Here is a 15,110-nt window from a genome sequence, read left to right on the forward strand (position 1 = left end):
TTTCTCTTGCACATCGGGGTTACGACACCCTGATCCCTCTGCCAAGGTTTCGAGACCTTGTTTCTCTTGTTTAAGTCGAGGTTTCTACACTCTGCTAAGGTTTTTACACCTTTTTTCTACTCTTTAAGCAAGATTTCAACACCCTGCCAAGGTTTTGACACCTTGTTTCTCCTCTTTAAAAAGATGCTTACCAATGTCTGAATACCTTGTCACTTCTCACTTATGATTACTTTCTTTTCAAAAACTCCATTTCAAAATACTTCGAATTTCATCCTACGTTCTCCATAGCGTGAAAAAACCAAACTTCGAAAAGGTAGAGCATAACAAGTTTTTCATCATGCATTCATGCATTTCAGCATCTTGATCTCTACAATAATGTTTTGACCCTAAACATGCTTTCCATCATGCAAAATCATTTGCATGTCATATCACCGTGCCATGTGTTGACACCAAATTCAAAAAGCAAAAATCTTGACAACATAACACAAGTGAGCATAGCCATGCATCATACTTCTTTAAACTATTGTTTCTTCTAAAGGAATCAATTTACAAGAATCATCTTCTTGACATTTCTTGGATTGGTGGTCCTCTTCATTCATATGAATGACCTATATATATTATAAGCCCAATTTTGTTTGGCCCATCAAGCCTAGTTTCGTATTGCCCCATAAGCCCAGCTTTGTCTAGCCCATCAAGCCCGATTTCGTACTGGCCCCCAAGTCTAGTTTTATCTGGCAAAAGCCCAGCTCTGCCTGGCCACCAAGCCTAGTTCTATACTAATCGAGCAATCCTAGTTCTAACACCTTGAGAAACCCTAATTTCTCATTTTGGAATGAGAATACATAGGATCAAGGTTAATCCTTGTCAAGCCAAAAAATAACCAAAAAAATATTTTTGTTTCTTTGTAGTAGTTTTTTCTCTTATATTTTTGGGGAAAGTCAACATTTTGAAAACCACATCAACTTTGCATTTTTAATTAAAGGTACTACCTCCGAGCGGGCGTTGTAAGATGCTAACTTCTTCCCTACACCTAACCGACTCCCAGATCCAAAATATGGTTTTTCGCAGACTTGTTTTATTTTGTTGTTTTCATAGTTTTTCAAAAATAACTATGGTAGTGACTCCAAATCTCTATTTAAACCGTTTTTTTTCTTTCGTCACGATTCTGGTTGTGACACCATTCATTTTTACTGAGCACTCAAGGTTATGATTAGGGCATTGGTTGAACTACTTGAGCTTGAACTTGCTTCAATAGAGTCTTTCTTATTGAAAATCCCTGGCCTTTTTGGTTCATCCAAATCCATCTCACTTCCCAACATTAAAACTACTGAACTCATTGTAGGCCTATCCTCTTGGTATTGTTGAACACATAATAGCCCAATATGGATACAACGTAACAATTCAAATTAAATGCACGAACCCTCAATGTTTGAGTCAATTATTTCTAAAGTCTTTCCAAATTTCCACTATGTCCAAGCCTAAATGCAAAGACCAAAATACGTATAATGAACAAGAATGTAAATAACATATAAGATGGATAGAATAATAATTAGCAAAGTGGTTACATGATCAGGAAAGTTACATTGCTTTCCACGATATGGTCCGCTATTTTACATCCCACATATTATCTCCAACAGTATAACACCAAAGCTGAAAACATCTAATTTTACTAAAAATTGTCCATCAACAGCATATTTCAATGCCATCTACCCACTGAAATAAACCATTGAAGAAAGATCAAATTTATACGACTTTCTTGTAAAGGAAAAGGTTCTAAAACATTCAGACACTCACAATGTTCCAACTATCATATTTGTGTTTCCTTCGATCTCCTCTTTTCCAACAGTTTTAGCCAATCCAAAATCTGATATTTTTGGATTGAAATCCTCATCTAGAAGAACATTACTCCGTTTGAGATCTCTATGGACAATCTTAGTCGAGAATATTCATGAAGATACATAAGTCCTTTTGCTAGTCCACAAATTATGTGGAAATGCTTTGTCTAGTCAAGTAATTTACCTTTGGTATGATCTTCGTTTCACAACAATCTTTCATTAAAAAATGAATATTCATGCTTGAGAACCTTCTATATTTTAATATAATTATAAAACACTTGTGAGTACTAAAATAAGAGATCCTGACACTCTATACCAAAAATGAAGTAATCTAGGTTGTCGTTGGACATGTATTCATAAACCAATACTTTTTCTTGGTTCTGAATGCAGCAACCTAGAAGTTTTACAAGATTCATGTGCTGAAGTTTTGCAATTAGTTTCACTTCATTTACAAATTCGGTTATTCCTTATCCTGAATTCTTTGATAATCTCTTTACAACAATTTCTAGTCCACTGAATAATTTTTCCTGCAAAGCATATTCATGTGAGTAAAGACTCTTTATGATATTAATTATTCTCGAAATGTTTTCATTTCCAAAAAAATGATTTAATGGTATTTATAATTCTGCAATACTCTTCGAATATTCAAATTGACAAAAAAACATTGAATTACCCAATATACAAGTCCAAAATCACCTTCTCCAATTCGGTTGATCTCTGAAAAATTACCGGTAGCAACTGTAATTGTTGACAAATCAAACAATGGGAGCCTAAAAGCTAGACTAATTCTTGGAGGAGAAGCTTTAATCATCACCCTTGGATGGTGGCTTGGATAAGGACGTGTCTTCCTAGCCTTTGGATGAAGACTTGAAAAAGAAGACACTCTCTTAGCCCTCGGATGAAAGAGGCGTATGAATGGAGTGTAGACTTGGCTCCATGGGATGCATGATCCATGAGGTGTAGGAAGGAATATTGGCTTCCACTTAGTCCACCTTGGACCTTTGGTAGCTCATGGCCAAATCTCCTATTGGGCTTAGTCAAGCCCAATTTTATCAATTCAACTACACATTGTTTGGCTTATTATTCTAGAAAACAAAGCCTAAACAATTGGCCAATCTTATTGTTATTTTATTGCTCTTTGATACATCTCTTCAAATCTTCACATCTTCTTTGGCCCATGTGAAGAGTGTGAGAAGCCCATATGGGTGTGGACCATCTTGAATGAAGCCCAATTGGATCTTTTTTAGCATGCCCCTTGTTATTAGGCCTCTTAATAGGCCTGGGCTTGAAGGTGCATGTGGGCCATGTATTGGGCCTTGAGCATGATTTTGACCTAGGCGTTGGCCCAAGCTATAAGCCTTGTTGGGATCACATCATGAAGTATTTGAATAGTGTATGATGTCCAATAGATCACCAAACCACATGACACAACCACTTCCTACTCCACTAATATTATAATTTGTATATGCCATGCAGGAATAAGTATTGAAGCACTTATTTCTGCATTGCCATAGATCAATACTCTGATCCACAAACGTATGTTCAGTATCCGGCACTTTCAAGCCTTCCACAAGGACAAACCCATTGTACCTGATTGATACTATTTTAGTGCGGAACCAGACGATCTCAAGAACCCTCTATGTCGAACCTCTTTATGTTCCTCTCGGGACGGGGTAAACCCAACCATTTGCTCCTTATCAGGCCGGGACGTACTCGACCATACACCAACACCCATCATTCTTGCAATTCAAAGGATGTTTAACGACACATCCTTCAGACCAGTCCGTTGTGCTCCAATTTTCAAGAGACTTAGGCTCGAACCCTTTTAAGCATTCAGACACTAGTGATGCAGAAAGGGAGCAATATGCATTGACTTCACATACGCCATAAGGGCCACATAAATCTTCTGGTACGGTTGAATAAGTATGCCATGATTTATTATCCTGAAACCATACATAATGATGCAGACCGCCACAATCAAATAATATAAAGATAGAAAAGAACTAGGTAAAGGTGGAATAGATACGGGAAGAGTATTATTTATCGCTGAAATCGGCAAAAAAGAAGAAAATGCTCTAGAAAGGATACCTCATTCTAATACCCCAGAGCAACAACTCCTTATAGAGTAACATAACAACTACTCAGTCCAACCATAATACGTCAATCCTGCTTTCCCTTCCCCATACTCTTGTACTCCTTAATAAAAGGGATTATATTCTCTCTCTCTATAACTAATTGTTTTGCCAGCTCATTTTTTCCTTTTCTTTTATAAACAATCCACTCTTTGGGCTTTGTGGCTACTTCTTGAACAATCCTTAATCCCCTCCCAATGCTTATTGCTTGATCCCCATCACATAACGAGGATGTTCTAGCAAGGTTTGGTTAAGGACCACAATTGTTATTAAACTAGTATTCACCAGTGTCCATGTGTAATAAACCTCTTACTTGTTGGACACAAACTTATAATTGTAAACCTTATTAGGCATCAGATTTGGCCAGCCACTGAAGCGTAATCCATTCCATGGTCCAGCTTTGTGGTACTTTTTGGTTCCCTTCATCATATACATATCAGGATATGGATAAAGTTTAATGCCCCACGAGAAGTCTCCTGGTGTTGGATCATCATAACTCTTCCAAGCTACCAGAGAAATACTAAGATTTCTTTTGATGTCCCATCCAATCTTCATTCCAACAACCATTGTGTTAGAAGGGTAATTAAAGCTTTGCCACAAGTATGCCTCTGCATTTGCTGCACTCTCATATCTTATTACAAGATTACCAGAATCCAAAAGCGCTGCTATTGGATTTTGTGCATCATTTGATGAACTAGTGCACCAAAGAACCATGTTGTTGTGTGCAAGGACCAAGTTGCCTAAATTTTTTAGTGTCAAGATGGCAGAGGAATCATTGATAGGACTGGCACCGTTTGCAACCCAAACAACGGTTTTAATTGGAATATTCTTATACGAAATCCTGAGATAGATCTTGTTGGGATTTCCAAGATTGAAGAAACCAAGCTCAAAGGTTCGGAGTGGGTGAGAAACTATGGTCTTTCCATAAGTGAGGGATTGGGACTGCGAAATGGATAATGTGTCTTGTACAATGGAAACAAGAGAGGGGATAAACAATATAAGTATGAGACTCGTTAAAGTAACAAGAGTAAACTTCATTGAGATGTAACCTTGAGAGTTAGAGCTCACAAGAGTAAGAGAACCGAAAACACTAAATAAAAATAGAGAGAATCTATATAGCCTAAATAACGGAGGAGTCAAACTTGTGAGCAAAGTATAAACTTCACAAGAATTTATAGTAAGTGATAATAATGTGTGTGATTGAAGTAGTAAATTTTAACTTCAACTTAATTTATTCTACTATTTCCAGTACTATTGACTCTTGTATTTCGTGTTTTACGGGTTGCTTTGTTTCTCTTTCTGGAATGTGGTAAGCCATCTGTATTATCAATTGTTATCAGTCACAATACGGTTTCCAAATAGTTGGGACATAAAAGACTTCGTTAGAAATTTCAATTTAGGAAGGACAAAACTTGTGATATTGGTCCACAAAACTCATCTCACGTTTGTGTCAATGTAGTATTTTTTTTCATTAGTTAACGCATGTCTTTGAATATTCTGAAAGAAATATCTACTTTTAAAAAAAAATAGCTAATTTTATAATGTTCACACAAGAACAAGAGGTTTGGTATATATTTCTTTAATCATCATATTAGGTCACATATAAGGAACCTAAAAATAGGATCTTTTGCGTCAGATTTACAAAACACATGAAAAAAGAGAGAGTACTTTTACTTTAATTATTAGAAACACTAGTTCATTTACGTCCCAATAAACATTAACCAATGTAACAAAAAGAATAAATCGCACAGTAGAAAGAGAGAGTATCTAAAGCATGAACGAAGGAGTCAAAATTCTGTGCGAAGTATAAACTTCATTGAGTACTAAGCCTGTGAGTAAAAGTTCACTCTGAAGACTAAGAAAACAAAAAGAGTCAAACTTGTGTGCGAAGTATAAACTTCATAAAAATATATTAGACAAGTGGCTTGGTTCTTGACAATGAGTGATAATAATTTGTGTGATTGAAGTAGTAAGTTTTAAATGTTGTATGAGTTTTAGTGGAATTTTTGGTGGACTCTTGTATTTCCTGTTTTATGTGCTTTGTTTGCTTTTCTTTCTAGAATATGGCTAGAAGGATGAAAGTGTCTAGTCTTGTCAATGGTTGTTTTCATTCATTGTCTAATGTCCAAATAACTAGTTCAAACTTCTATATAAGTCTAGGATAGAAAGTTCAACAATTTTGGTGCGTATAGGGATAACTTGCGATATTATTGGTCCATAAAACACACCTATCTATCATAACCAAATTCTCACGTTTGTTTCAATAGTCGTTGATTATTACCTAACATGTATTTGAAAATATTATGAATTAAATATATTTTCTTAAAATCAGGGAATTATATGTAAGCTAATAAATACCAAAAAAACCAATATAACAGTAACAGAGATACCAAAAAAGAAGACAAGCACAATCATTATGGATGCAAGGGAAAAATTATTTCATTCAACAATGATTATCAACTCTCTCTATTAACAAAAACTCAGAGAATAAGGAAAAAGTGAATCAAGAGAAATGAATGATCTCAACAATTTTCCCCCCTCTCTCCTCTAACGATTTTTTCCTTTTAACCCACTGCGTTATGTCACGTAGTCCTTCATCCACACACTCTCTTTTCTGGATCGTGTAATTCGGTTGTTACACTTGCCTCCTCTGCTCTCATCCACGTGTCCCAACTTCATTGGCTTGTTTTTAATTGTCCCCAGCTCATTTTCCAGTTGCACTTTCATTACAATATATAATGTTCGAACTAAAACAAGAAATGTTTGGTATATCAATTTTTATGATCAAATTAGGTCACATAAAAGAATCAACAAAGATATAGAGATATGTAAAAAGATTACGATAGACTTGCACGAGATATAAAAAATGTATTTTTACGGCAAATTTAGAAACACAATGCAAAAAATGGGTTCATCTACCTCAGATAAATATTGACTGACGTAGATGTAGCTAATGGAGTATAACAATTAATTTTATGTCAATTAAGATCATAATTGACATAGATAATAATGTTTTACATTGATTATTGTATCACACCTAGCCGGTTCCGCTAGCATACAAACACAACCAACACATATCACCCTTGACCGACAACTCATATCGGACAAGGCTAGGGGACTGGTGTACCACACCTAGCCAAACTCGACCAAATAAGTAGACAATGTGTATATCAAGGTAGCCAAGTTCCCAGCCTAGGCCGAGTTAGCCTAAACTTGTACCGGTTTTAACCTAAACTAAACATCTAAAGGAACAACATGCATCTCATATCACCAACATAAGCCATCAAGACAAGTAGCCGGCCTAGACCGACTACTCCAACATATCCGGTAAGATTAGAGCCTAGGTCGACCACTCCAATGAACTCAGGATAATAGAAGCCCCCGCGTTCAATAAACCTTAAGGGCCTGGGTTAGGGCCCAAGCCCACTCACAGCCCAAGTTAGAGCCCAAGTCAAGGCCCAGCCCATGAGATGGTCAGACATCATTAATGCTCTATAAATACACGTGGACCCCAGCAATTAAAGGTACGCATTCATTAATCACTGATTTGACTCCCTGAGAACTTTGACTTACTTGAGCTTCAGAGACTCTTCTGCAGGTAACCCCTCCTGGGTTCAAGCTGACATGTACCGACCAGGAAGAGGCCAACCGAAGAGATAGCGGACTACAGGGTAAGGTGACGCTTGTGCCTAACTTATCTTATTTATTCTCTGCAGGAACAATTATATATATATATATATATATATATAAAATAAAACATATATTCGTAAAGTTTAAATTAAAATATGTGATTTAAACTAGATGACTATGATTAAACTAAGAGAAGATAAATTGTTTATGTTGGCTTCCCTAGCGTATTGTTCTTATCGAGTTTCGGAGCCTCTTCCTTCTGATAGGTGGCAAGATCTAAGTTGCTTGATAACTCTTGTTAAATGCTCCTAATGGATGGAATATAGGGAAGATTCATTGGCAAGTATACCAAATCGAACAAGTAATATAGTGAACAAGTCCATACATCGTCTCCTATAGGAACTAATGTGATTTGAATTAATTGGTTAGTTACTAATAAAGGATGAGAATAACAAAAATATTTATTGAGTTTAAATGAAAGATAAATTTGAAATTAAATGTAAAGAATAACAGAACTTGAGACAATGGGAACAAATTGCTTGATTGAGGAAAATAAAAGATAAAAACTTCACCGGGATTAGGTTTCACAATTCCATTCAAAATAAAAACAATAAACAAAACATTCCTCATTTTGTCTCTAAGACATCGTTTGTAACATCCTTCGATTTCGTCGCAAACAAACCTAAAATAATAAAAACCATATGTCTAGCAATTTTTACTATTATGTTTGCATTAATGACCAAAGTGTTGATGCTTAAGAATGACCGATGACTACATCTATGTCTAGCATGCGAAATCAATGGTTGTTTTATCCTACTCAGGTTTCACAAACTATCCTTTGGATCAATTAGTACTCCCACATATGCACCATATCTAAAACATGCAATTAAAGATCGTAATTTGGGTTTCCAAAATATCTTTCAGATCAGTATGGATTCTCGCATGTGCAAAATTCACAGACTATGCAGTTGGAACAAGAATAAAAATAGGAAGTATGGAAAAAGATTATGTTGAATGAAGAATTCACAAAGAATTAATAATAAATTACACCCAACCCCACTGTTAGTTACTCCTAAATATATTGAACACTGGACTAATGATGAAATTGAATGCCTTCAGCCTTCAAAATGTCCTTTTACCTTCAAAAGTATTTAGATCAAGTTTCTTTCTCTTCAAGTGTGTGTTTTGACCTCTATCAGACCCTCTTTTATAAACTTTCATAATTGGACTGGGCCTAAAATTTGGACTTGATTTTGTACTTCATTAAATTGTAATAGATAATCCTTGATATATAACTTTTAATCTTCATAGATTTCATATCTTTGATATATTCTTCAAATCTTCTAACTTGTAATTGGATAAGCTAACTTTGTGGATAAATAATATTGGAGATTTCACTCATTTTGTTGCTAATCTTCACAAATCTTTGAGATTTCCACTTATTTGCAAAATATTTTCCAAACATTTCCACTTTTATTGAATTAAACCTTAAATATCAAATTAAATTCAAAAATAAAACATAAAAAATAAATAAAATAAAACATGATAATGCCAATTATTAGTTACACTCCTTGTACGAGTAACAGTATTCATAGAAATTCTTGACCTTAATGAAAACTATTAAAAAAATCTAGAATATCAATAATGTAATAAAAAATTGTCGCATGTAAGATAAATTAGCAAGATAATAATAGTAATGCATTATTAACCATATATGTTTTTCACATTATAAGAGGATATTAATGATATCAATATATCTTATAATCACTCTATTGAGATTAGACCATATATTTTGTTAATATATAGTAACTGAATCAACAAATATCTTTGTTAATATTATTTATCTACTTTAAGCCCATAATGTTGAATGAACTTTGTTAGGCTATACTCTTTGAGTATATTTGTTAGGTCAGGTAGGTAAACAAGCCCCTTAAGCTTAGAAGTTTGATTATGTAGATAGGATATACATGTTGCAATTGTAATTGACCCTTTGTTGAGTTGTAGCCGACTTTATGTTTTGTAGGTGGACTTGGCCATTTAGACAAGTTATAAGTGGTCATCTTTAACCATGATGAACTTGGGTTATCTTTGACCAAGTTGTATAGGTGGTCATCTTCGACCTCTTTGTACTTAATATTGTGTTATGACTGCCTTGTTAATTTGGCTTGATGAATATATATGTGGTTAGAAGTGACGTTTAGGCATTTTTTATATTTATGTGAAGCATTAATGAGGAGTTTTCTAGGCAGCTGATAATAGATATTATGTTTTATTTTTTATTTATTTTTATCTTTTATTTTATATTTTATTAGTATCCTTTTAAATATTTTCAGGTTTTATTTAATAAAATTGGAAAAGATAAGGATTTGGTTTACATATTTAATATTTTACAGATATGTAAAAATATCAAAGAAATTAAGAAGAATCTCTTTATAAAATTGGTTTCTCTAGTACAAGAAGTACAAATCAACAAGCCTAGTCTAATTCGAAAAATCTATAAGTAAGGGGTTTGACAAAGGTCAAATGAACAACTCTTTTAGGAAATAAACACCCTTTTTGGGAAAATCCCTCTTTTGGGAGAGAGAGGAAAAAATAATTCTTTTGGAGAGAATGACATTTGACCTAAAAGGAGAGAAGGTAGAGGCACATTCTGAAGGTTAAGGATAAGGATCAGTGGTTCGAAGGAGAACCTCAAGACTTGAGAGAAAAACTCAAATTTTCATATACTCCAATCTAACTACAAATGTGTCTCATAAAAGCGTATATACTATGGGCCTAAACAAAAAATCCCAACACAACTAAAAGGTCCGATAAAGCTCAAACATAAACATTACAAAATTTAGAAAAGAGATCATATTCTATGATCCAAAGTTAATCTAAGATCTCTTTGAAGGTCTTGGGCATGATTCCATCAACTGCTCTGAAATTCCTGCGATGGCCATAGCCATGCCTCTATCAAATCCTTTTTTCAATTGGGAAAACCATGAGTACTAGAGGAAGTTGAACTTGAGCTTGATGGAAACGTTACTTGTTATGTATTTTTTTCAACTACAAATGTATTTTATGATTACTTTTTATGAAGTATAGTTTAATTGGAGTTTTGAATCTACTTTTGTTGCAAGTTAACATTCTTGTTGTTGAGAAGTTATACTCGTGATGAAGGATTATCTTGTTTCCTTTTAGAGTTATGAATATGGTGAAGTTGTTTAAGAAAGCTTTTTGAAAATTCCCACTGGACATTAAGATACCATGCTATCTAGATGTGAAGGTTCATTTCTCAAGCTCATAAAAGGAAGAAGAGAGTTGGATTCAAGCTTAAACACACACGGCAATAACAACACTTAAAGAGCAAAATGAAAGAAGAAACAATAAAAATGGAAAGCATAGAAGATGAAGAATGGAAGAAGCACGCCACTCATAGGGGGATCTAAGCCAACCAAACCCTAGAGATGAGTGATGGTGCCGCCACTTGCAAGCAAGATAAGGCAAAGGTGAGTTCACTTCTAGGAAGGATAGCTCATGAAAATTGGTGGTTGAATGCACAAAGTTTATAACAAAATGATCAACCCTTTTACAAGACAAGGAGCACCCTTTAAATAGGAGTTCATAGGGGTCCTTTAGCAAATACAAAAACATGAAAAAGGATTAACTAGCAAACCCTAAACCTAATGTGAGAGTGAGTCTTGGCCAAGTGAAGGGAGATGATTGGTGGAGGCATTCCCATGAGGATTCTAGGCCAAAAGAGGAAGGAGACCAAGTGACCTTCTAAGGCATAAACCACAAAGGCAAAAGGAGACAAGGTACATGTCTACTTTTGCTTTTGCTTTATGCTTTTTGCTTTCCTCTCTCTTCCACTTCATCCAAGTGCTCCAATCACCAAGTGCCACCTAGCCATGCTCTACTTTCTCTTAATTACCTACAAAACAAGACAAACAAGGATTAGCATGTTGGTTTAAGTTAATCTAATCTTGGTTAAAGGTCAACTTTAGATCAAAGTCAACAAGTCAACCAAAATAAGTCAACTAGAAACCAACTTAGGGAATTCAAACTAAAGTAATGCAAAACAAAGATAAAGGTGATGGAATAAAAGACTCCCCTCTAGACATGCTTCTAGTGATCCTTCTTGAGGGAGCTTCTAAGGAGGTGGTCACGCCTTCATCAACTCGCTTGCTAAAGATTGGGCATGCTAAGGTCCTGATTCACTACAATTGATATGAAATTATCACATCGAGTTGGTATGGTAATAATCTTCATCTATGCCCCTTTTATCTAGCTTGCAATTCTTGTTTTTGAGCATTGACTTTTTAATGTGTTCGTCTAGAGAGGAGATTAGACTACCTTTGAGTAGGGAATCTCTCCTTTCTCAAGTGAAGCCAAACCCAATCTCCCTCTTGGAAGATGACTTCCTTTCTTCCCTTATTACCATCCTCTTGTTGTTTCTTAACTCTCCTCTCAATGGTTTCCTTGACTTGTGAATGCAAGTCTTGAATGTACTCGGCTTTGGCCTCACCATCTTGGCAAGTCCATGCCTCATGAGTGGGTAGGGGAAGGAGGTCTAAGGGAGTTAGGGGATTGAACCCATACACAACCTCAAAAGGGGAATGACAAATAGTGGAATGCACAACCCTATTATAGGCAAACTCTATGTGGGGAAGAAGTTCCTCCCACTCTCTAATGTTTTGCACTATCATACATCTTAGCATTTGCCTTAGGGTTCTATTAACCACCACGGTTTGGCCATCACTTTGGGGATGGCAAGTGGTGGAGAAAAGAAGCTTGGTGTCATATTTACACCACAAGGTTCTCCAAAAATGGCTTAGGAACTTGGAGTCCCTATCACTTACAATGGACCTAGGTAGGCCATGTAGTCTTACCACTTCCTTGAAGAAAAGATTTGCAATATAAGTTGAATCATCAATCTTATGGCAAGGAATGAAATGGGCCATCTTAGAGAACCTATCCACCACTACAAAAATGGAATCCCTACCTGTTTTGGTCCTTGAGAGGCCTAAGACAAAATCCATAGAAATGTCAACCCAAGGCTTGGAAGGGATAGGCAAGAGGGTGTAAAGACCATGGGGTTGGACTCTAGACTTGGCTTTCATGCATGCTATGCAACCTTTACAATGCCTATCTACATGCTTCCTCATATAAGGCCAATAGAAGTGTTCTTTCAAGACTTCCAAAGTCTTGTTTGGCCCAAAATGCCTCATTAATCCTCACTCATGTGCCTCCCTAATGAGTGAGGCTCTTAAGGAACCTTGGGGAATGCAAAGTCTCTTACCTTTGAAAAGATATTGATTGAGAAGGTAAAAGTCTTTGTAAGCCCCTTGGTGGCACTCACTAAGAATGGGGGAGAAATCAACATCCTTTGGATACAATTCCTTAATATGATCAAAACTAAGAAATTTAGTTTCAAGAATGGAAAGGACAAAATGCCTTCTTGAAAGTGCATCCGCCACAATATTAGTCTTTCCTTGCTTATGTTTGATCACATATGGGAATTGTTCTAAGAACTCTACCCACCTAGCATGTCTCTTGTTTAACTTGCCTTGGCTTTTCAAAAATTTGAGTGACTCATGGTCACTATGTATCACAAACTCATTTGAAAGAAGATAGTGTTGCCAAGTTTGCAAAGTTCTCACAAAAGCATAAAGCTCTTTGTCATAGGTGGAGTAATTGATGTGACTCCCCTTGAGTTTCTCACTAAAATAAGCTATGGGGTGCCCTTCTTTGAGAAGTACGACCCCAATGCCTACATTGGATGCATCACACTCAATTTCAAAATTTTTGGAGAAGTTAGGGAGGGCTAAGAGTGGTGCATTGATCAATTTTTGTTTTAAAGTTTCAAAAGCCTTTTCTTGATCTTTGCCCCACTTATAGGCCACACCTTTCTTGACCAATTCATTGAGAGGGGTGGCTATGGTGCTAAAGTTTGGCACAAACCTCCTATAGAAACTAGCCAACCCATGGAAAGACCTAAGCTCACTTACATTCTTTGGGGGAGGCCAATCCTTAATGGCCATCACTTTTTCTTGGTCCACATGGACCCCATGTTGATTTATTTTGAAACCTAGGAAGATCACATGATCCATCCCAAACACACATTTCTCCATGTTAGCATATAAGGATGCCTTCCTTAAGGTTTCTAACACACTCCTTAAATGATGCAAGTGGTCATCTTGAGACATACTATAAATGAGAATGTCATCAAAGTATACCACAACAAACTTCCCTAAGAACTCCCTAAAAACATGGTGCATGAGTCTCATGAATGTACTAGGTGCATTGGTCAAGCCAAAGGGCATGACTAACCACTCATATAATCCAAACTTAGTCTTGAAAGAGGTTTTCCATTCATCACCTCCTTTGATTCTAATTTGATTGTACCCACTCTTCAAGTCTATTTTGGAAAATATGGTTGCACCATGTAACTCATCAATCAAATCATCTAACCTAGGAATGAGATGCCTATACTTGATGGTTATGTTGTTGATAGCCCTCCAATCTATGCACATTCTCCATGTTCCATCATTTTTGGGGACTAAGATCACAGGCATTGCACAAGGACTCATGTTATGTTGCACCCACCCCTTTTCTAACAACTCATTCACTTGTTTTTGAATTTCTTTAGCCTCCTTGGGACTAGTCCTATAGGCTGGCCTATTAGGCAAAGATGAGCCTTGTATGAAATCAATTTGGTGTTCTATACCTCTTAGGAGTGGGAGACCCTTTGGAGGTTCTTGAAAAACATCTTTGAACTCATCTAAGACTAATGACAAGTCTAAGGGACATCTAGAGTGAGGGTTTTGGAAGGAGGGGGAAGATTCACTAGGATAAGCTAGGAATATGGGTTTTAGGGCAAGCATTACCTTCTTCATCCCCTTGAGGGTGATCATGCTCTTCTTGGACTCATGCCCTTGTGCCTTCTTTTGCGCCTTCTCTTTTTTTCTTTTCTTAATCATTTGCAATTGGTCTTCATTGACTTCTATTGGTGAAAGAGGTAGTAATGTGATCTTTTTGCCTTGGAAGCTAAAGGTAAACTTGTTAACATGGCCATCATGAAAAGCTTTTCTATCAAATTGCCATGGCCTTCCTAATAAAATGTGAGTTGCTTCCATGGGCACTAAGTCACATAATACCTCATCCTTGTAGTTTCCAATGGAGAAGTTAATAAGGACTTGTTTGTCCACTTTGATTTCACCTTCCTCACTAAGCCAAGAAAGCTTATATGGCTTGGTATAAGGGATGGTTTTCAAGCCAAGCTTGTCCACAACCCTTGTGCTAGCCACATTAACACAACTTCCACTATCAATTATGAAGGAGCAAGTTTTGTAGTTGATTTGGCACCTTAAGTGAAAAATACTTTCCCTTTGGTTTTCAAATTCTTTAGGCACGTAGCCTAGCATGCGCCTAACCACCAACAAACCTCCTTCATTAGGTTTGATTTCATCCTCACTTGAAGATTGGGAAGAAGTGTGGGAGGAAGAACTTTTAGGGGAGGGGGGAGAAG

General features: G+C 36.2%; 1 pseudogene; it reads right to left on the bottom strand.

Annotated features, from left to right (window-relative positions):
* Positions 1-1,187: 1,187 nt before the first annotated feature.
* LOC114170242 lies at positions 1,188-5,005 on the bottom strand (annotated as a pseudogene).
* Between the last annotated feature and the right edge of the window lie 10,105 nt (positions 5,006-15,110).

Source organism: Vigna unguiculata, chromosome 11 (assembly GCF_004118075.2).
Source record: "Vigna unguiculata cultivar IT97K-499-35 chromosome 11, ASM411807v1, whole genome shotgun sequence".
In the NCBI taxonomy this organism is placed as follows: Eukaryota; Viridiplantae; Streptophyta; class Magnoliopsida; order Fabales; family Fabaceae; genus Vigna; species Vigna unguiculata.